Raw genomic sequence first — 21,596 nt, 5'->3', positions numbered from 1 at the left:
ATGTCTACCATATATTAGAATATCATTTTAAGCATTGCATTTTATCCTATTTTGAGATCCAAGATTATAAAGTGGCTATAAAGAAGGAATAATAAATACGAGTTGATTGTTCTCTTTCTGTGTTTAAACACTCTATCAGATTAAATTCTTGTTTTGTATGGGACATTAAAAAAAAATCCTAGTTTAGGGGAACTAGAAGGGCCTTAGAAATCATGAAAGTATAATGGTTACTTAAACTTTTTGTAGTAGCATGACTCTTTTTTTCCCAACCAAATTTTAGAGAGGCCCATAATTTCTTTTTTTATTGAAGTGTACCAATTATACATATTTGTGGGGTACAGAGTTGAATTTCAATTTCAATATATGTATACAAAGTGTTGATCATCAAAATGGGGTAATTAGCATATTCATCATTACAAAACTTAATCATTTATTTGTGATGAGGACATTCAGTCTCCTCTCTTCTAGCTATTTGAAAACGTGGTAAATTACTCTTAATTATAGATGCCTAGCTCGACTGTACACCAACAGAATTTATTTTTCCTATCTAGCTGTTTGTATCCATTAACCAACTTCTCACTAACCCCCCTTTCCCTTTCCCACCTCTAGTAACCACAATACTGCTCTCTCCTTCTGAAAGTTCAACTTATTATTGTTTATTCATTTATTTTATTTATTTATTTTTAGCTTCCACATATGAGCAAGAACATGTGGTATTTCTCTTTCTGTGCCTAGCTTATTTCACTTAACATAATTTTCTTCAAGAACATCCATGTTGCTGTGAATGGCAGAATTTCATTCTTTTTTATGGCTGAGTTGTATTCCATTATGTATATATACCACATTTTCTTTATCCAGTTGTTTGTTGATGGAATTTAGGTTGGTTCCATATCTTACCTATTGTGAATACAGCTGTGATAAACATGGGAGTGCACGTGTCCCTTCAACATGATTTCCATTCTTTGGGTATATACCCAGTAGTGGGATTGCTGGATCATTTGGTAGTTTTTTCTGTAGTTGTCTGAGAAACCTCTGTACTATTTTCCATAATGGCTGTACTAATTTACAATCCCATGTATAGTGTATAAGGGTTCCCCTTTCTACACATCCTCACCAGCGTTTGTTATTTTCTGTCTTTTTTATAAATAGCCAGTCTAATTGGAGTGAGATATCTCAGTGTGGTTTTGATTTGCATTTCCCTGATGCTGAGTGATGTTGGGCATTTTTTTTATGTGTCTGTTGGCCATTTGTGTATCTTCCTTTGAGAAATGCCTATTCAGCTCCCTTGCCCATTTTTTAATCGGGTTATTTGGTTTTTTACTATTAAGCTGTTTGAGTTCCTTGTATGTTCTGGATATTAATCCTTTGTCAGATACATAGTTTGCAAATATTTTCTCCCACTCTTGTTGATTGTTTCCTTTGCTGTACATAAGCTTTTTAATTTGATATAACCCCATTTGTTTATTTTTTCTTTTGTTGCCTGTGCTATTGAAATCTTATTCATAAAGTCTTTGCCCAGTACTACATCCTGAAGTGTTTTCCCTGTGTTTTCTTCTAGAAGTTTTATACTTTTAGGTCTTATAGTTAAGTCTTTAAGGCATTTCGAATTGATTTTGATACATGGTGAGAGGTATGGGTCTAGTTTCATTCTTCTACACATGCATATCCAATTTTCCCAGTACCTCTTATTGAAGAGGCTATCCTTTCTCCAATGTATGTTTTTGGCCCCTTTGTTAAAGATCAGTTTGCTCTAAATACATGGATTAATTTCTCGGTTCTCTATTCTGTTCCATTGGTCCATGTGTCTGTTTTTATACCAGTACCATGTTTTGGTTACCATAGCTTTGTAGTATAGTTTGAAGTCGGGTAGTGTAATGCCTTCAGCTTTATTTATTTATTTTTTGCTCAGGATTGCTTTGGCTATTTGGGGTCTCTTGTTGTTCCATATGAATGTTAGGATTGTTTTTTTCTGTTTCTGTGAAGAATGTCATTGGTATTTTGATGGGGATTGCATTGAATCTATAGATCACTTTGGGTAGTATAGACATTTTCACAACATTAATTCTTCCAATCCATTGACATGGAATATCTTTCCATTTTTTGTGTCTCCTCTGATTTCTTTCATGAGTGTTTTGTAGTTTTCATTGTAGAGCTCCTTCACCTCCTTGGTTAAATTTATTACTAGGTATTTTATTTTTTTGGTAGCTACCATAAATGGGCTTGCTTTCTTGATTTCTTTTTCTGCTAGTTTATTGTTGGTGTATTGAAACATTACTGACTTTTGTATATTGAAACATTACTGACTTTTGTATATTGATTTTATATCCTGCAACTTCATTGAATTTGTTCATCAACAAATGTTCATCAACACTTTGGTGGAGTCTCTGGGTTTTTCTATATATAAGATCATGTCATCTGCGAACAGACAATTTGACTTTTTCTTTTCCAATTTGGATGCCCTATATTCCTTTCCCTTGCTTGATTTCTCTGGTTAAAACTTCCAATACTATGTTAAATAGGAGTGGTGAATGTGGGCATCCTTTTCTTGTTCCTGTTTTCAGAGGAAAAGCTTTTAGCTTTTAAGCTTTTCCCCATTTATCATATATGGCTTTTATTGTGTTGAGATATTTTCTTTGTATAGCTAATTTGTTGAGAGTCTTTATCATGAAGTGTTGTTGAATTCTGTCAAATGCTTTTTCTTCATCTATTGAGATAATAATATGGTTTTTGTCCTTCATTTTGTTGATGTGGTGTATCACATTTACTGATTTACTTGTGTTGAACCATCCTTGCATCCCTGGGATGAATCTCACTTGATCATGGTGTATAATCTTTTTGATTTGCTGTTGAATTCTGATTTCTAGTATTTTGTTGAGAATTTTTACATCTACATTCATCAAGGATATTGGCCTGTAGGGTTTTTTGTTGTTGTTGTATCCTTTGTCTACTTTTGGTATCAGGATGCTGGCCTCATAGAATCAGCTTGGGAGAATGGCCTCTGCTTTGATTTTTTGGAATAGTTTGAAAATAATCAGTATGAATTCTTCTTAAAATGTTTGGTAGAATTAGTAAAGCCATGTGGTCCTTCACTTTTCTTAGGTGGGAGACTGCTGATTACTGATTCAATCTCTTTGCTCCTGATTTGTCTGTTTAGCTTTTCTATTTCTTCTTGGTTCAGTCTTGGTAGGTTGTATATGTCCAGAAATTTATCCATTTCCTTCAGATTTTCAAATTTGTTGATGTATAGTTGTTTATAGTAGTCTCTTATGATTCTTTGTATTTCTGTGATATCAGTTGTAATGTCTCCTTTTTCATGCCTGATTTTTGTTATTTGGGTCTTCTCTCTTCTTAATTAGTCTAGCTAATGGTTTGTCAATTTTGTTTATCTTCTCAAAAAAACAACTTTTTGTTTCATCAATCTTTTGTATCTTTTTTTGGTCTCTATTTCATTTAGTTCTGCTCTAATCTTTATTATATTTCTTTCTATCTACTAATTTTGGGATTGGATTGTTCTTGTTTTCCTAGTTCTTTGAGGTATAATGTTAGGTTGTTTATCTGAAGTCTTTATTATTCTGACATAAGCACTTATTGCAATAAACTTCCCTCTTAGTAATGCTTTTGAGTATTCCACAGGTTTTGGTATGGTGTGCTTTCATTTTCATTTGTTTCAGGATTTTTTTGATTTCCTACCTAATTTCTTCTTTGACCCATTGGCCATTCAGGAGCATGTTGTTTAATTTCCATGTATTTGTATAGTTTCCACAGTTTTGCTTGTTATTGATTTCTAGTTTTATTCTGTTGTGGTCTGAAAATATACTTGGTATGATTTCAGTTTTTAAAAATTTGTTGAGACTTGACTTGTGGCCTAACATGTGATCTATCCTGGAGAATGTTCCATGTGCAGATGCAAACAATGTATATTCTATAGTTGATGGATAGAATGTTCTGTAAATGTCTGTCAAGTCCAATTGGTCTAAAGCTGAATTTAAATCCGATGTTTCTCTGCTGATTTTTTTGTCTAAATGATCTGTCCAGTGCTGAGAAAGGGGTTCTGATGTCCCCAACTATTATTGTATTGGGGTCTATCTCTCCTTTTAGATCCAATAATACTTGCTCTCTCTATCTGGATGCTCCAATGTTGGGTGATTGTTATATCCTCTTGCTGAATTGATCCCTTTATCATTATATAATGACCTTTGTCTCTTTTTATAGTTTTTGGGTTAAAGTCCATTTTATCTGATAGATGTATAGCTACTCCTGCTCATTTTTGGTCTAGTTTTTTAATCCATTCAACCAGTCTATATCTATTAAGTGAGGAATTTGATCCATTTATATTTGGGGTTGTTATTAAAAGGCACCGCTTTACTCCTGGCATTTTATTGTTGTTTTTATGGTTGTTTTATATATTGTTTGTTCCCTTCTTTCCCTTTTATTGTTTGTCTTTGCTGTTTGTTGGTTTTTGTAGTGATAATATAGTTTCTTTCTCTTTCTTGTTTGCATATCTACTCTACCAGTGGGTTTTAATCTTTCTCATGTATTCATGACAGTGATTATTATTCTTTGGATTAATAGAGAGCTCCCTTTAGGATTTTTTTTTGCGTGACAGGTCTGATGGTGGGTGAACTCCCAGTTTTTATTTGTCTGGAAAGGACATTATTTCTCCTTCACTTCTGAAGGATAGCTTTGCTAGGGTAGCATTTTGGGCTGGCAGTTTTTTGTGTGTGGTACTTTGAATATATCATCCCATTCTTTCCTGGCCTATAAAGTTTCTGCTGAGACATTTGCTGTTAGTCTGATGGGGATTCCCTAATATGTGACTTGATGCTTTTCTCTTGCTGTTTTTAGAATTCCCTCTTTGTCTTTGACTTTTGGCAATTTGACTACCATGTGTCTTGGAGAGGATCTTTTTGGGTTGAATCTTTTTGCGGATCTTTGAGCCTTTTAGATTGGAAGTCCATATCTCTCCCAATACTTATGAAGTTTTCAGCTATTATTTCATTAAATAGGCTTATGTTGCCTTTTCCTTTCTCCTCTCCTTCTGGAACATCCATAATTTGGATGGTCCCAGAGATGTCATGGGCTTTCTTCATTTTTCACAATTCTTTGTTTTTGTTTCTGGACCAGCTGGGTTATTTCAAAAAGCCTGTCTTTGAGTTCAGAAATTCTTTCTTCTACTTGCTCTAGCCTGTTGCTCAAGCTCTTGGTTGTGTTTGAATGAATTCTTCAGTTCCTAGAGTTATGCTTGGTTCTTTTTAAAATAGCTTTCTCTTTGTTGAATTCCTCCTGATCCTGGGTTGTTTTTCTCATTTTGTTGTGTTGTCTATCTGAATTTTCTTGCATCTTGTTGAGTTTCCTTAATATTATTGTTTGGAATTCCTCTTGAGGCATTTCATAGGTTTCCTGTTGTTTGGGGTCTAGTACTAGAGAATTGTTGTATTTCTTTGGGAATGTCATATTTTCTCATTTTTTCATAGTTCTAGTGTCCCTACATTGATGTCTGGGCATCTGGTGGAGCAGTTGCTTCTTCTAATTCTCTGGAGTAGCTTTTGAGGGGAGATACTCCCTCCTGTAGATGTGCTCTGTAGTGACAGCTGGGTAGGTTGTTTTAGGTTTGGTTCTGGGTAGACACAGTAGTGTAGTCTCTTTGTGATTACTTCGAGTATATTCAATGTCAGAGTTGTCTGTGAGTGCCTGTGTGGCCTAGGCACTGGGGTGCTCAGCAGTTACTTGCTGAAGTGAGTGACACTGGTCTGGGTCATCGGGGTAGTGGGTGAGGTGTTGAGCTCTTGGGAGAAATGATGGAGTGCCCTGTTGTTCCTTGGCTGAAGTGGGTGACCCTGGGCAGGCTCTCTAGTGCCCCAGCCAGGATCCTGTGTCCCTGATAGATGCACTGTGGTGCTCTGTAGCTCCTCCGCTTAAATGTATGATCCTGGGTGGGATTTCTGGGGGTTAAGATTATAACCTTGGACTCTGATGGAGACAGTAAGGTGCTCAGCATCTCCTCAGCTAGAGTGGGTGACTCACTGGGGCTTTGGGCTGGACCCTGTACCCTCAAAGGTGGTGTTGGGGCACTCTACAGCTCTGTAGCTGAGGTGGTAGACAGTGGGCCAGGTCACTGGGGTTGTGAGTGGGGCCCTGTACCACCGAGATGCTGGGGTGCTGTGCAGTTTCACCATTGAAGTGGGCAACTATGTGTGAGGTCGCTGGGCTTGTGGGTAGGGCCCTGCAACCTCAAGTGGGACAATGGGTTGCTCTGCAGTACCACTGTTGGACTGGGCCACTCTGGGCGAGGCGGCAGCAGTTTTGGGCAGGATCCTTCACCCCCAAGAGGAATTCTGAATCACTTTGGAGTTTCTCAGCTGGAGTGAGTCATGCTGGGTAAGGTCTCTGAGGTCATGGGTGGGACCCTGTGCCTCCTAAGAGGGATGCTGGGTCTCTATGAAGCTCCTTAGCCAGAGCAGTCCAGTCTGGGTAAGGTTGCTGTGCTTGTATGCAGGTACCTGCACCCCCAAGAGAGATACCAGGGTTATCTGCAGCTGCTTGGCTGAAGTGGGTCTCTCTGGGTGAGGCCACTGCGGTCATGGCAGGACCATGTGACCCCCAGAGAGGCACTAGGTCACTCTGAAGCTCCTCAGCTGGGGTGGGCTCACTGTGCCCTCAAGAGAGATGCTGGGTCCCTCTGCAGGCCCCCTGCTGTGGTAGGAAGATCTGGATAGGCTCACTGGTGCTACAGGTGGGGGTCTGTACTCCCAAGAGAGGTGTGTGGGGCCTCCACAATCTCCCTGCTAGGGTGCATGGGTCTGCTTGAGCCAAGTAGCAACTCAGCATGGCTGTGAGAGTTGCAAGGGTACTTCATCAAAGAGGGTGGGGCCACTGGCAGTGGCAGTAGGCTCTGCTCAGTCAGCTCTTAGGCTGCATAAAGTGCTTGCCCCTGTGCCCTTAAGAGAGATTCTGGATCCCTCTGCAGACCTCTTGCTGGGGCAGGCAGCCCAGGGCAGGCTTACTGGCGCTGCAAGAGAGGCCCAGAATTTCTAAAAGGATGTGTTTGAAGAGGATACAAAGAAGCCTGCCAACTCAGCCTCTAGCCTGTCTTTTCCCCACCTTGCTCAGTAGCACCCCATGTACCTCTGAGGGACTTCAGGGCTCTAAGTAACTGCTAGGTTTGAATGTGTCCCCCAAAGTTCATGTGTTGGAAACTTAATTTCCAATACAACAGTGTTGAGAGGTAGGACCTTTAAGAGATATTAGGTCATGAGGGCACTACCTTCATGAGTGGATTAATGTTTTTATTATCACAGGAGTGGGCTCTTTATAAAAGCAAGTTCCACGCTCTTTTGTTCTCCCTCACCATATGATGCTTTCTGCCATGTTATAATGCAGCAAGAAGGCCCTCACCAGATGAGGCCCCTTGATCTTAGACTTCACAGCCTCCAGAACCATGAGCCAAATAAATTTATGTTCATTATAATTTGCCCAGTCTGTGATATTCTGTTATAGCAGTATAAAATGCACTGAGATAGCAACACAGTATGAAAAGCACTAATCTAGCACAGCTCCCTCATTTTACAGATGAGGAAACTGAGGCCCTGAGAAGTTAGGTGTCTTACTCAAGGTCACACAACTAAGATTAACTAGGCAACCATTTGTAGAGTGACTTGGAATGGGGAGAAGCTACAGTCTGGGAAAGTAGTAGCATTTTAAATAGTCTATATATGACTATAGAAATGACATGACCTGTCAAGTATTTCCTGATGTGACTCCCAGATAGGGATGATGGATGCACATTTGTCATGTTTAGATATTAACACAGATTTGTTATCTTGGATAACAAATTGCATGATTCATGAAAGAAATGTATAAAGTAGACCTTTTTCTGCCTGTCTGAATTGATGTGCTTGGCAGTTTAGACCTTCTTTAACCCACTTTAGAGGGTTCACTGCTGTCTTAAGTGGGTAATATTCTACTGATATTTGTACCTGTAATGCCAGTGTAGGGAAGTTCACACTTTCCCTCTGAAGATTTGATAACTGAACCTTATGAAATAAATAAACTGACAATAGATTAACAGCAGAAAAGGCACACAGATTTATAAATGTGCAAGTGCATGGGGCTAATAGAAACGCAAAGAAAGGCTAGATGGTTGAAAATACCTTCTTCGTAGGGGAGAGGGAGGTGGGGGCAATAGGCATTTTTAGAGGGAATAATTTTAGGGGAGATGAATGAGCCCAAAGAACATACAATAGCCTGGGACAAAGTTCCTCTGGGCTCTGGGGGAGGTGACGACAAGTTATGGGAAGGTAAGGGGTAGAACTGCACTGTGAACAAATGTTGTCTCATGATGCAGATGAAGACTCTCAGGTAACAGCCCTCAGAAGAACAGAGGAAAAATCTGTCCAGGCGGGGGTGGTGACAACCTTTAGTTTCTTCTTTGGTGATTAATCTTCCCTGGTTAATGAAACTTCAGACAGGGGATTGAAGGCGATTGTGTTTCTATTGGAAGAGCTTCCCTCATTCAGATAGGGGAACTTGAGAGAGAGCCCTTCCCTGTGCTTGCGGGGAGAAACAAGGGAAAGTCAGAGAGATCTTGATTCAGAGGCAGCTTCTAAGGCCTTCTAATTTCCTTTAGTTCAAAGTGCTCAGCATGTCAAAGCACGATACTTTGGAGTATTGCTTTCTGAGCCCTAACACCAATAATAGCACCAGATGAGATCAAATTGTGTGCAGTGTAAAGCCAAGAGTAGGCTATAACTTGCCGAAAATTATTGATTTTTTACATAATCCTTAGTGTTCAAACTATCTTCACAAAGTACTTTTCAGATTTGAATTTCCCTGATTGGTGGCAAGTTCATGAGAGGAAAACCTCCAATACGATGAAGATTGCAATAAGTGAAATATTTCAACTCTTACTTCTGTATCTAACTCTGAAGAATGCGATACAGCACTCAAAAATACTCTGGAGACCTAGATTTGAGTCCCACTGCTTCTACTGAATAGCTGTGTGACCTTGGAAAAGTCCCTTCCTTCCCAAGCCACTTTGGTTGTGTGCTACCTGAATGCTAGGCACTGGGAATTCAAAGAACACCACTCTTAAGGGCCCCACGGTTCAATGGAAGAGACAAGTAAACAAATAAGCAAATAGTAGTTTGATAAGTATTATAATGAAGGTTTGTTCAAGATGTTAGAAGAATGGAGGGAATAACTTTGGCTCTGAGGGGCAATCTGTAAAGGACATATTCCATAACATGACTTACAAGAAGAGCCTTTGTAATCTGCCTGCTGACATCCTTTTCATTTTGTTCCTTCAGGGATCCTAAGCTGCACCTTTAGTGCTCTCCTAGTTCCCCAAACTTATCATGTTCTCAGATCTTCATTCGTTTACATGGGTTGTGCCTTCTGCCTGGAATGTCCTTCTCTCCCTTGTCTGCCTGGCAAATTTCTATTCATTACTCATAACTTAGCTCAAAGATCACTTCATCTGGGAGGGATTTCCTGATCTTTCCCTTGTAGGTGAGGTTCCCTCCTTTCAGCTCTTATAGCATTTTATTCATCTCTCTGTGATAGTACTGTACTGTGGTTATCTTTACCCAGACCTGTCTCTCACTAGACTGGGATGTCCCTGAGGCCAAGTAGAGTGTCTTATTCATCTTTGTTTACCCCAGCACAGCACCTGACACCTGTTAGGTAGGGACTCAATGTTTAATGAATAACTTTATATAATAATAATACCCAAGCTTCTCTGAATGCTCACTTCTTGCCAGGTGACTGTGCTGAATACTTTACATGCATTTTCTCAATTAATCCTCAAAAGTGCCATAAGATATAGATGCTGTCATACCCCTGTTTTGCAGATGAGAAAATTGTGGCTCAGAGAAGTTAAAGAAACTGACCCAAGAGTGTTAACTTCAGCTGGAATATGAACCCAACGCTGTTGGATCCAGATCTGATTCCAGAGCCCATTCTCTTAACCACTGTACTCCATTACAGAAGAGGGGGATATTACAGACCTAGTGAAGGACAAAACAGGAAGTGAACACGTAATAGATATGTGCCAGAAGTAAAAGGAAGTAAGATTGAATCGGTAGGCTGGCCCACATTGTGGAGGGTATACGGTCAGCCAGAAGAGTGCAGACTTGATGTGCTATAGGCAACAGGGAGGCATTTAGTTCACTTAAATATTTCTTGAGGACCTTTTATGTGCCAGGCACTGTGCTAGCTGCTGGGATATGAATATGCACGGTCTTTGCTCCTGAGGCTCTAACAGCTAGGTGAGGGAGAGAGACAAACAAATAATTTCAGTAGTAAATGCTGTTACAGTAATACCTGGAGGGTATAATGGAAAAACCCAGGAGGAAAGCCTAGCCAGGGGGCTCACAGAAGGCCTTTGACAGGAGATGTGTCTAAACTGAGTCTTGAATGGCATGGTAGCTTGTGCAGGGAACTTGAAACATTTCAATATTATTAGAACTTACAATTGGAGGCAACAATAAGCAGGTGATTAATTTATTCAACATACATTTATTGAATGCCTGCTATGTGTGAGACACTGTTCTATGTGCTGGAATGAATAAGACAGGCAAAATCGGTGTCCTTATGGCTCATGAAAGGCAAGCAGGTGTTACTGCATGCCCCCCATTTGTAGAGTACTTATTTCCAAAGAAATTGGATAAACAACATTTCAACTGCTCCCCACAATAGTTCTAAGAGCGACTTTAGTAGATACTGCTCCAGTCTTTCCCAAAGTGTGGAGGCATACTGGTATGAGGTGATATGAGAGGAGAATTTATGTGGTACATGAAGGGGCATTTACAACATTTGAATAGGTTTAAGTGAACCTCTAGCAGCCCTCTAGCATCAATGATAGGAAGCTTCACTGCCACCTGTTCCCTGGATGACTCCCTCCCTCCCCCATCTGTCTGCATGGAGATAAGTGGCTTCATTTCTCCAATTTCTCTACCCCCACCCCAAGTGAGCCTCAGAGAGCCCCCTCTCCATCTCCATAAAAAGAACTCCATGCTCCCCAACCTTCCTTTCAAATCACATCTCCACTTCTCAGGCTCTCATCATAGAAAGTGAATGCCCCTCTCCCCCAGTCATCTCCATGGTGATCCTCAGCCTTACCCCCAGGATATCACCAGGATCAATCTCCACTAGAGGTCTAGAACTCAGGAGGGACTGGAAAGTGAGGGTGACTCCCTGTAGTGGCTACAGTCTTCTCTGTCCCTCCTGGCATTGAAGATACAGTAGCCCCTCTCTCAACAAAGTGGGCGAGGAAACCACGGTTCTTAGAGTATTGATTATGTGCCATGCACTGGACTAGGTACTTTACATACTTAAACTCATAACTGGCCATTTTACAGAGTTTATGGAAGAGAGGCTCACAGAGGTGAAGGCACTTGGCCTTGTTTCCTTCCTGAGCCCTTTATCACCCTCACTGAAACTGGAACCAAGAGGACTTTATTTCCACCATTCTTTGTTATGTGACCTAGAACAGGTAGCCTCCTGTCTCTGAGCCTCATTTTCCCTATCTGTAAAATAAGAGTGTTGGACTAACTGTTATCCTGAATATCCGCTTATTAAAGGTAGATCATAAGTAGTTCTGATCTTCTCATTGAGAAACTGATTTTTTCAGGTATGAACGCTAATAAATCTGTTAAGGCTTTTTGTTTGTTTGATTTTTTAGCTAACATAGTAGAAGTCTTCAAACTTTTTTGATCTAACACCCTAAGTTTATTGTTTAGAATCTCTCATAGTTTCTTCTAGGGTTTTTTGTTTTGGTTTTAAATTTCTATTTCAAAATAGTTCACAGGAAGTTGCAGAGAGGTCCTGTGCACCCTTTGTCTGATCTTTGCCAGGTGCTGGCATCTTGTATAACTACAGTACGGTATCAAAGCCAGTCAACTGACATCGATACAATCTACAGAGCTTATTCAGATTTCACCAGTTTTATATGAATGTGTGTGTGTGTGTGTGTGTGTGTGTGTGTGTGTGTGTGTGTGTGTGTGTGGTTCTATGCAATTGTATCACGTGGAGATTCAGGCATCTACAACCCCAGTCAAGATACAGAAACTGTTCAATCATCACAAGGACTCTTCATGTTGCTCTTTTATAATTATACCCACCAACCTCCCTCCCCTCATCCCTAGTCCCTGGAAACAAAAATCTATTCTTCATCTCTATAATTTTATTATTTCAAGAATGTTATAAAAATGGAATCACTCAGTATGTAACCTCTTGGGAGTGGCTCTTTTCACCCAGCTTAATTCCCTGGAGATGCATCCAAGTTGTCAAGTGTACCAACAGTTTGTTCCTTTTTATTGTTGAGTAGTACTCCATGGTACAGATATACTACACTTTGTTAAACAGTTACCTGACAAAGGACATCTTGGTTGTTTCCAGATTTTGGCTATTACAAATAATGCTGTTATGAACATTCATGGTTTTGTATGAGTAAAACGTCTTTCACAGAAGTTTTTAATTTTGATGAAGTCCGATTTATCAATTTTTCCTTTTATGGATTGTAGTTTTGGTTGCCAAGCCGAAAAACACTTTGCCTTGCCCTAGATCCTAAACATTTTCTCCTATTTTTTTCTATATTTTACTTTTGATCCACATTGAGTTTATTTTTGTATAAGGTGTGAGACTAAGGTCAAAGTTTATTTTTTTGCCTATGGTTGTCCAATTGCTCTAGCACCATTTGTTGGAAAGACTGTCCTTCCTCTATTGAATTGCTTTTGTAGCTTTGTCAAAAGTCGGTTGGGCACATTTATGTAGGTCTATTTCTGGGTTCTCCTTTCTGTTCCACCGATCCATGTGTCTATCCCTGTCAGTACCACAGAGCACAGGCTTTTGAGACAGAATACCTAGTGCCGCTTGCTAGCTTGGGTGAGCCTGGGCAAACTATCCTCCCATGGTTTCCCATCTCACTCAATATACAAAATAGGCCTCCAGATCCTCAGGTGATTTGTTCGCTACTGTATTCCCAGTGCCTAGACTGTGTCTGGTACAATACACCTTTCTTGAATTAATGAAGAAATGAATGAGTAAATGAGTGGATAAATGAGTGAGTGAATGAATGAATGCTGTGAGCCAGGGCCCAGCTCACATGAGCAGCCTCTCTGGTCCTTGGCTTGTACCCTAAACTTGTGATACCCGGACCCATACACTTGCCTTTCTAAGGCTGACCACCAGGTGGCAGTTGGAGCCTGAACATCTGCCTAATTTGCTCCCCTTGCTTTCTCCCTGCCACCTGTCAGTCTTGCCCAGGACTTTTTGGCCCTCTCTGCCTAGGCATGGCCAGGGGATTTTGTGTGAGCTCTTAAGGTAGGTAGCATCAGTACCTGAAGCTTTGCATCTTTTTCTCCTCAGAAAAGTACTAACTTCTTTCCTGCCCACTCTGCTCTCTTGTCTCAGAAGAAGCTGCAGGTACTGGCCATTGGGTGGCCCCAAGGTGACTGTCTGCAGCCTCTAGGACATCGGTACACATGGCCCTAAAGAGATTTCACCTCCATTTCTGCCCAGCCTCAGCAAGCTTCTCCTAGAGTTACTGCGCCCCTCAACCAGGTAAAGGCTAGGCACTTTAGCACCATGGTTAAGCCTTTTGAGTCAGCCTGGGTTTGAATCGCCACTATGCCACTTATTAACTTTGTATCCTGGGTGATGTTGGGCAACTGACATAGATCTTCAAGCGTTGGTTTTCTCAACTGTAAAATGGGGATAATAATAGTACCAAACTCACAGGGTAGGTGTGAGGATCCAATGGGAAACATTTGTACAGCATTAGCTGAACGTAGTACAACATAACTAAGTAGTTAGGTATGGCTGAAATGCCAGTTTCTTGTAGGGGGAGTGAAAAGAAATAAAGACAGACAGATAAGCAGGGGTTAGATCACAAAGGGCCTCGTGTGCCAGGTGAAGGAGGCTAGACTTGATCTGGCAGGCAGTGGGGAGCCATCAAAGAGTTTAAGCAAGGATGTGGATGGCTACAATTGATGGCTTGGAGGTTCAGCTGCCTTGAAGGAAGGCAGAGACTAGAGGCAGGTGAGAGATAAGCTGAGCTTGATTACAGAAGTTGTAGTGGGGATGAAGATGAAGGGATGAAGTCCATGGATTTTTTTTCAGAGGAAGAAATCAACAACCAAGCTTTAACAAGAGCTTGCCTGAAAAAGGAAGAAGAGCCAAGGCCAGAGAAGGAAATAGGGTCACGGCACAATTTTTGGTTAAACAATTTTTGGTTTTTTAACCAAAAATTGTGCCGTGAGACTTGAAGCTCTTCTGTTCCCCACAAGGCCTGATACTAATTAATTGAATGAGTGGAGGGATGACCGCCCAGCATAGTACTTGCCAAGTGGTAGGGGCCTGTCCCAGTTTCAGCCTGGCCTCCACCCTCTGGCTACCCTATTGTCTCTGTGCCAGAGCCTCATGATACAGGGGCTTGAGAGGCTGGCCTTTTCACTCAGCTTGGTTTTCCCTTCCATTGGAGGTGTTTCCCTATCATGGCCCCCAAGGACAGAGGGAAACTTAAGTTTTACCAGTTTGTTCATTTCCTGGTACCCCAAGATGTGACTCCTGTTAGAAAAGCCCAGCAACTTTCCTCTGCCTATTTCCTTTTCACTTTCAAAAGCCTCCATTCCCTCCCCCACCTTCTGTTTCTTATCTTTCCCCCAGGGAGAATGTTGGTTCTTGCTTTTTTCATCCTATATTGACACTTCCTGCCCCGGCACAGGCCTATTTAAAAGTACCCAAGGCCCAGCCCCGGTTCATGGTTTGGGGAGAACTGAAGGAGCCCAACCAGAACTCGGCCAGCTTCTGGCCTTGCTGTCTCTGCAGCTTACAGGCAGCAATAGAAATTCTGCCCCTCTGCCCCAAGGCTGCCACCTTCCCAATGCTGGGGACTTTTCCCTTCCTGGAGCAATCTGGGGAGAAGATATGAGAGTCTGTGGTAGGTAAAAAAGGAACAAAAGGGACAAATGAATAGTTATAGATGCATATTTTGTGTTAAGTGCTTTACCTGTGTCATTGCATTGAATCTTCACAACAACTCTGTGAGGGAGGTATTAGTATCACTGTTTTTATAGTTGAGGAAACTGAGGCTCAGGGAAGTTACAGAATTTGTCTGAGATTATTAGGCTAGTTAGTGTGAGCTCGGGATTAGAACCCACGTGTTTTTACCTCAAAACCCATTTTTACCCAGTAAGTTATATTTCCTGGGGAGTGGAGACTGGGGTTGGGGGTGGAGGTGGGGGGTGGGGCAGGGTGGGAGATTGAACCTCCCTGGTTGACCTGTTTCCCAAGGGAAAGGGCTAGAAATAGGTTCCTCCTGTGCAGGATGGTGCCCCATCTCCAAGTAAGAGTAACTGTGGGTAGGCAGCATCTACCCTGAGGAATGCAGAAATGGATTCACTATTGCCTCTCCGTCCTTTCTTCACCCACCTGGCGAGCTCCTGGGGCAGAGGGTGAGCTCTCAGACTTGGGTTTGCTATCCCTTAGACAAGCCTCTTCCCATCTCTGAGCCTTTTGTTCTAGCTATAAAGTGAGAGGATTGTCAGAGAGAAATGGTCTCTACGGTCTCTTCTGGCTCTAACACTCAAGAATTGTATTGACTGTATTGTAGCATAGGATCGCCTGATTCATTCATGGATAGAAACAAATTTCCTGTTGCTATAGGGAACAAGGGCTTTTTGAATTAGAAAAAGATACACTCAAGGAGGCAAGATAAGTAGTAGAAAGGGCATGAACTTTGAGTCAGCCAGACTTGGGTTAAAATCCTGTATGCTGGGAAGGTCACTGTGTTTCTCTGAGCTTCTTTCATCATCTATAAAGCAGGAACAACCACCCCTATTTCTTGGAGTGAGGTGATATATTTGACAGTGCCATGGGAGGTGCTCAAGACCTCTCTTTTTGAGCGAATGGAGTTCATCTCTTTCTCCCGAACTGCATCCCACTTTTTTTCTAGCTCACAGGATACTCTTCTCTCTCCCCTACTCTAATGGCCAGGCCAAGTGTTTCTTGCCAGGGCCTCAGCTTCCAAACTTTTCTGGCAGGACTCTCACGAAGTATGGAACAACTTGACCTCTCTCACAACCTTCTATAAGTCCTGAGGGGATGGCGCAACTAAGGCCAGACCAAAGCTTCAACACTTGGACTTCCAGGGCCACCAGCTGGAGGTTCTAGCCTCAGAGGCCCTCCACCAGCTTTGCTGGCTCTGCTTCCTCATTCTGGAATTCAACCTCCTGGACAACAACCATCTGGCTAACACAGAGCACTCCAGTTTTTGTGTCACCTTTGGGTTCTGGACCTCTCAGCTAACTGCCTCAGCAGTGACATGACTACTTACTAGGTGGCCAAACTCAGCTTCTTGAAGAGCTTAAATCTCTCAGACAACCACATGACTCTCCTGGCCTGTGGCACCTTCTTGGGCTCCCCTTTTTCCCCTTTGCTGTTGGACTACATTCTGGAAATTGAGGCAGGGGCCTCTGCTGTCTTTCCCCTGCTGTAGGAGCTCACTGTGGCCAGGAATTCTCTTCACTGCCTCTCTGCCTTCAGCCTTTCCAGCCTGTGGCAGCTCCACTTGAGCCCCAATGTCCTGCAGTTATTTGCAGCTGAGGGGATGGAGCATTATGGTTTCAGGTATTAGACCTGAGTCATAACTAGCTTCTGAACACCTTCGCACTTTCTCTCCACCCAAAACCGTCTCCTCCAGCTTAACCTCTTTGACAACTGCCTGGCCTTTCTAGAACCAAATCCCCTATCTCCAGCTTGGGGGGATTGCCAGTTGGTACTAAGAGGAGACTAGATGAAATCTGACTGGGAGTGGCCATGACATAACAGCCAACTTGAGTGGCATTATCTTGGCATACTGCACTTGATCTAAGTAGGAACCAACTGGCAGCATTCCCAAGAGACTTCCCTGGTATGTTTCCTGCCCTTCAGCACCTCAGCATGGCCTGGAACTGTTTCTGGACTGTGACAGCTTACTGCCCCATGGCATCACCAGTTCCAAGGCCAGTCTCTACTCCACTGTCCTTCTGCCCTTGACATCTCTGAATCTCCAGAGGAATCTTATTTAGTCTTTGTTTGTCTGGTTCTTTGAGATTATGCTCAGACTGGAAGCTGTGGACTTGGGGGACAACAGGTTGCACCTGTGTTAGGGGCAGGGTGCATGAGGGAAGAGCCCCTCAGATCCCACCCCTCCCACCCCCCACACCAGGCCTTCAGGACAGCCTTCCTAGTGAAGCATCTGAGCCTTAGAAGGAATAAGACCAGGGTCTTATGTTCAGGAGGCTGCCCCTGCCACCCTCCATTCTCTGGATCTCTCCAGCAACACAGGGCTGACTTTAACCCCAGGGGCCTTTCGAGGCCTGCAGTTCTCCTTGTGGAAGCTCTCTCTGTAGGACAATGGGATGAAGAGCTCCCTAGCATAGCCTCCCTGCCTGCAGAAGCTCAATGCCTTGGATCTCTCTGACAAGCTGAACAGCCCTTCCAAGGGCCTTGGCTGCTCCCCCTTGTGGCTGGTTTGGAAGTGACTCTGAGGACCATGTCTGGCCATCTCACAAGCTTGGCTATTTCTAGCAATCTTCTCTACTGCTAGATGCTTTGCTCAGGGACAATGTGAATGTGCCAGACTTTGACGAGGGCCAGAGTAAGTATCTTGGCTGTCAGGGGGGCTGACTAATGGGTGACCACAGTCCACCCTATATGAGATATGGGGGCCTTTGTGCTACATGGACTTTGCTGGTGGTGACTGGCCCGCTTATTATCCGCTGTGGCCTGACCACCCTACTGAGAAAGAGCCATTGCTTGGCTCTTGGCCCGCAGTTCCACTGCAATAAGATCAGCCCTAGGCCTGAGCAGGAAATTGCGGGGAAGGTTGTGGGTGGGATTCTTTTGCAAGGCATGGCCCAAAACCCTTTGGGAGGAGGACAAGAGAAGAGAATTAGGAAATATGTGTGGGATGATGAGCATGAGCAAGCCACAGGGGCTTCCTGTATACAGAGATGGGCGTGTTTATCTGTGGCAGCTGAAGTCTGGATACCCAGGGGACTTTAAAGGGGGCATGTTTGCATCTTCAAGCCAGTGTACAGCCAGAAAATGGAGATGCATAGCCCTTATAGAACTACAAGAGACCTTAAGGAACATCTCCCCCTCCTCCCTTCCTGAGTGGTCATCTGGCCTCTGCTTAGACATCTCCCTCCCTCTCTAGGTAGCCTGTTCTAACCACGGACAACTCTGACTCCTAAGACAGATGTTTTTTCATTGTATTAAATCCAGATATGCTTCTACTCTTGGATTCCAGCTCTGCCCTCTGGGGCCATGTACAAATACATCTTTTTTCTTGGACTCTGACAGAAGTCTGAAGGCAAGAGACCCACATTCCCTTGAATTTTCTCTTCTCCAGGCTAGACAGGCCTCGCTCTCTCAGTCAATCCTCATGTTACTAAACTCACCAAATGTAACCTCTCTGTGTCTCAGTTTCCCTATCTGTGAAGTGGGGGGTTAAACTAGATAATATACACAGAAAGCTTAGAACAGTGTGTGGCATATTTTAAGCACTCAATGAATGTTGTTATTATTAAACTTATATTTCTAGATTTGATCACTCGAGTGAGCTCTTTGAAGTCAAAAGCCTGTACCTTACTAATCTGCATGCCCACCGCTTAGTCCAGTGTCTGGCACACAGTAGGCACTTAATTCATGTTGGTTTTGAGATAGTGATATAGTCTCCAGTCCCTGCTCCATCTACTCACTCTGCCTTGGACATATTCTAATTTGTTTCTCAATGTATGAGGCCCAGAACTGAATACTGTCTGGTAATTTCAGGTTCAAATATGTCACAACTGTAAAACCTCAGAACCCTGCAGCAGGTTTAGACCTTAAAAGTCATTTATCAACTCCATCTAGTCTGCCTTCATCCCCCAACTTCCATCCAACTCACGAATATCCCAGTGAATCAAGTTCTGGGAAGACGGCAGTTCCTGTAGGGGTTGGAGCCCTGAGACCTCAACACACACCAGAAGAGTTAAGGGGGTTTGGTTTAGCATCCTGGCTGAGGCTGACACCTGTGCTCTGGGCCACTTTCTCTTAAATTACCTTTTAAAATTTGTGGTTTGTCAAAGGGAAAAAATGGGTGTTTCTGTATCTGGGCATCTGGAGTGAGCGATGAGAGAGTGAGAGAGACACGCCGATGTAGAGAGAGGAGAGAGACAGATGAGAGAGTGAGAGATACACACAGAGGAGACAGAGAGAGGAGTGAGGGTGGAAGAGAGAGGGAAAAAGAGGAGGAAAAAAGAGACACCCAGAGAGACAAAGGGACGAGAGAGAGAGAGGAGAAAGAGACTGAGATAAACACACACACAGATAAAAAAAGAGTGGAGAGGGGAGGGGAGACAGGCACACACATACACACATCCAGAGACAACTGAGCAAGCAAGAGGAAGTGAGCATGAGATGCAGGTTGTTTGTGGAGCCTGGAGTCCGTCCCTGCTTGAATAATGGTCCTGGAGCCTTGTGGGGCAACCCAGAGATCAGTAACCTAGATTTCCCAACAGGAAGAACTCCAGAGGCTAGTTAGTCGCAAACCCTACAACTAGCCAGCTTCTGGTCTCCTTCCTAGCAGCTGCTCCCTGGATATGATTGCCTGAGGTCTTGGTCAGTAGGCTGGGCATTACAAGAAGCATCCAGGCAGCCCTTCCTCTAGCCACCCGTGGCAGAAATATATATGCAGGCATCTCTGGTGATGCTGGCCTGTGAGGGGTGTACCAGTCTTCCAGACCAGAGTGACGCTAAGGCACTTAGACCCACCACCAGGTAGGAAATGACTTATGTCTAAGTCTGGGGGAGCTTGGATCCACTGCCACATAATTGTCTCAGCAGCCTCCTGGTTTGGCCTATGGCTCCCTGAGCTTTTGTTCTCAAAGAACCCTTATTAAGCACTTAGGCAGGGGTGGGGCTGGGATGAGCCCCTCATGAGAGGAATCCAAGGCCAAGCCCATGCTCACAGAGTGGTACCAGAGTGAAACAGCCAAAAGGCTGCTCAGGCATAAAGGGCATGTGATTAACTAACTGAGTGAACAGGTAACCAGGGCAGAAATGCATAATCAACAAACACATTTACATAATGTACACAAATAAGGATAAATGCACACCTGACAGCAGAGAGTGAACAGGAGATTAGGCAGGGAAGCTCCAGCGAATTGGCCACTTTTCTAACTAATCAGGATAGGCTCTCTGGATAAGGTGGAATTTCAGATTGCCGAGCATGTCTGCCCTCTCTGTAATATGATTAAAATTGGTTTAGAAATTTGTGCTATATTTCAAGTGCGTGTTGTGTTTAAAATGTAATTGCATTTGGCCACATATTTGACATTCTTGAAATTAGAGCAGCTTGCATGCAATAAAGAAATTTGTCCAGGATGGAATTTGATTTTTAAGCCAAGGTATAGAAGAGCCGTTGCAATCTGAGCCTCTGATGGATGGTTCCTTCAGGGCTGCCTCTCGCTGGCTCTCTGCACTTCCTGTTCATTCTGGAACTCTTCTCTGGTACTCAGCAGGAGGGAAGCTTCTTGACCCCTGACCCCGGAAACCACATTTCTCGTGGAAGTCAGAGTCAGAGCCATCTTGACTCTTCCCCAAACTAGGCCTCTCCTACACATCTGCCAGCCTCAGACTATATGTGTGTCAGTTAGGAACTTTGTCTTTGTCACCCAGGACAAAGACTTTCTTCTGGGATCTGAAGCCCCCAGAGCTGGTGCTCTGTTCTTCCTGGTCTGCTTTCCTTTGTCAGAACCCAAAAGAGCTGTTAAAATTGCTGGCTAATGCTGCCTTTCCACTGTGGTGGATACCAAATGGCTGCTCAGAATGTTGTCATCACCTCAATAAGGATAGTACTGAGAGAGGAAGGAAAAAGAGAGAGGGAAAAGGGAAATGTCACATTTCAGGGTATCCAAAACCCTTCCCAGACTGGACTCTGGCTGGTAAGTTGTGGCCTTGCCATTGGGGGGTCATAGAGAAACATTCTGCTTATGCGTGACCCTAGAATCCTAGGGCTGAAAGGGACTGCCAAGGTCATCTAGTTAGTCAACAAATATTTTGAGCATATACCCTATGTGCCAGGCACCATGCTAGGTGTTGGAGTTATAGAGCTGAACAAAACAGGCATTGTTCCTCCCTCAAGAGCTTCTAGTCTAGTGGGGAAAAGAGTCCTTATATAGAAATGTGCAATCACTTCATTACTTGTAGGCGTGCAAAGTGCTGAGGCAAAGCATGGGTGCCCAGCCTAGTTTAGTAGCCTGGAAGGCTTCCCTGCAGAAGTAATATTTAAGGTAGAGGCCTGTAGGAGGAGAAGTTAGCCAGGTGAAGGGTGGGGGATAGGGTAGGACCAAAGAACAGGATTTGTGAAGGCTCAAGGCAGGAGAGAGCAAAGTTCAAAATACTTCATAGACTAATTAGCTTCACACAGAAAAACTCTTCCTCAGGCCAACTGTCTTGCAGAAGACTTCTCTTGGTCACAAGAAGACCAGATTGTGGAGAACCTGGCATAGAGATATGAGCCCCCGAAACCTGCCCATGGACCGAGAGGATCAGCTATGTATTTGATGGAC

This window comes from Cynocephalus volans, chromosome X, assembly GCF_027409185.1.
Source record: "Cynocephalus volans isolate mCynVol1 chromosome X, mCynVol1.pri, whole genome shotgun sequence".
Classification (NCBI taxonomy): Eukaryota; Metazoa; Chordata; class Mammalia; order Dermoptera; family Cynocephalidae; genus Cynocephalus; species Cynocephalus volans.
The sequence above is the reverse complement of the archived record's forward strand: the minus strand, read 5'-3'. Positions refer to the sequence as shown.